We start from the raw sequence: 2622 nt of genomic DNA on the forward strand, positions 1-2622 counted from the left end.
GGGGACACGTGGCGCGTCATGGTTGGGCGAGGGGGCGGCGACGGACGTGTCCGGCGTCGGGCGGACGTGTCCGGCGCGGTGAGGGAGGAGAATTAGGGTTTGGACTGCGAATATTCGGGGGGAGACACCTATTTATAGGTAGAGGGAGTTAGGAGACTCCAAATGGGGAGCGGTTTTCGGCCACGCAATCGTGATCGAACGACCGAGAGCATGGAGGGGGTTTGGATGGGCTCATGGGCTGTGGTGAAGAGGGGCTGGGCTGCAAAGAGAGAGGGGTTTCGGGCTATGCGGTTAACTGTTGGGGCATCAAACGACCTCCAAATGGAATGAAATTTGACGGGCGGTCTACCGGTGCTATACCAAGGCCACTCGGCAAACCTCGGCCCATTCCGAGAACATTTTTCTCCCACTCATGAAACAAGGTTTGAGAGGGACGACGGGCGCGTGCGAGAGGTCTGGACTCCGTACGGACAACGAAGAGAACCGAGGGAACCCGAACGGATGGAAGTTTTGAAAAACATGCAGATGAAATGCAGATGATGACATGGCAAAATGCAACACGCAAGCAGATGGCATGGCAACAACGACAAATAACTATAAGACACCTGGCGCATCGAATCCGGGGCATTACAACACTCCTCCACTAACAAGAGATCTCATCCCGAGATCTTAGGACCGAGACGGAAGGGAAAGAGGAAGAGGTGAAGTAAGGAACAAAAGAGAGAGGGTGAACAAAGTCGAGAACACTCGAGTAGGAAAAGAAACGACGAATATGACGAGAATTAAATGCTCATGGAAACAATATAGACTCTGAAACCACTCCGGTTAGAACAAGATAGGAAAGGAATAAGAATGGAAGAATTTACGCAGCACTCCGGCTGAACAAGGAAATAATAGAACATGAACTTGAGAAGATGGAATGATACTTGACGAGAGGAACAACATAAAACCTCCGGAAGACTTGAAAGAGTGGAATGAGAAGAAAGGGGAAGAAGATGACAACTCCTGCCAAGAATGAAATAGAGAGCATCCTTAAAAGGAGGGATTGAACGGAGTTGTTGAGAAAATCAACAACGCAAAGAATAAGCTTGTCGTGGACTTATGGATAACATCTCAAAATCATAAGGTGATAACCGGCCACAAACAGAAATGATTGGATAGCTGAGAAGAACGAAGAAATGCAAAAATCCACTTCAAAAGAATACAGAGAATTAATTGGACTTCGAGACGCGAGAAGAAAAGGATACTTGAGCTTCGCCTACAAGAATCTTGATGAACACTTGAAGAATGAATTAAACCATGAAGAACCACCATGAAGGACTCCGGTGACAAGAAGGATGATGAGATAGAATGAAGGATGAAAGAATAAGATGAGCCTTGCGATGAGTTAGATAGAGGTTCCGACGAAATGGCCGAGGAAATTGAACTCCGGAAAAGAAAAGATGTGAACACTTGGAACTAGAATTTATTCACCAAGAACAAACTCCGAAGGATGGGATTAATCACTTGGATGAAATAAGAATAAGATTTATTGTATGATTATCCTTCGTCAAATTAAATTGATGACAAGCAATGGATTTTGCATACTACTTATTCTTCTTGAAAAGGATTGAGGAGCATGAGGCGCCACCTTTAGGAAGGTCTTCAGTAAACCACCGTTAGGATTGAAAAGAATGAATGAATTGATATGATAATCAAAGAAAAGGAATCTTGAACGAACCACCGTAAGAATTCGAAAATGACTAATTAAAGAGTATGAATCACCGAGAAGAATTAGAAGAACCAATAAGCTAGAGGGGATTTAGATGCAAAAGAACAAAGAGATCATGAGCTGATTAAAGAACACTTGAACGAAGCACCGGGATAAATAGAGAACGATAACTGGAATGATGGCCTCCGGATGTTCGAGACGGAAAAAACAAGTCCTGAAATACTCTGGATGGATGAAAAGAAATCTGACAATGGAATAATTCGCGAGGATAACATGAATCTAGAACCACGAAACTTCGAGAGAATGGGCAAGATTTAGAGGAAAAACTCTTCTTCGATCTTCAAATGACGACGAGAAACACCACCAAAATTACTGAGATACTCCGGGAGAATGAAAAGCGAAGAGGTTGAGCCAACAATGAAAGCATTTGAAAACGATCTTGGAGAAGGCATGTGACTGATGGGATCCATTCTTACGTCACACTTGAAAAGAACTTGAGAATACCTCCGGGAAAATCATAAGAGTCAGGTAAGATCCTGGGAAAAGACCTGTGGGTTAGGGCCCACTAAAAGAAAACACCACTGTAAAGGATTGCTGAAGAGATAGATGATGCACCGGAACAATTGAAATATTTGAATGAGGTGACAACCTCGAATTAATTGGAACACTCACGAATCTCCTGAGAATGTCTTGAGCACTCCGGAAGGATTAACTGGCGAGAGGCGACCGAGCAGGGGAAATAGTTGATCCAAGGAAAAGAATATGATCAACCCGAAAAAACTTGAATTGAGTCCACCGAAGAAGAAAAAGAGATGAAGAATGTCAAACAAAAGAGAATTCATCGGTTGAAACAATTGACAAAAGACTGAAGAGGCTCCACACGAATGAAATTGATGCTCGAAGCAGACTCA

Source organism: Triticum aestivum, chromosome 6B, assembly GCF_018294505.1.
Source record: "Triticum aestivum cultivar Chinese Spring chromosome 6B, IWGSC CS RefSeq v2.1, whole genome shotgun sequence".
Classification (NCBI taxonomy): Eukaryota; Viridiplantae; Streptophyta; class Magnoliopsida; order Poales; family Poaceae; genus Triticum; species Triticum aestivum.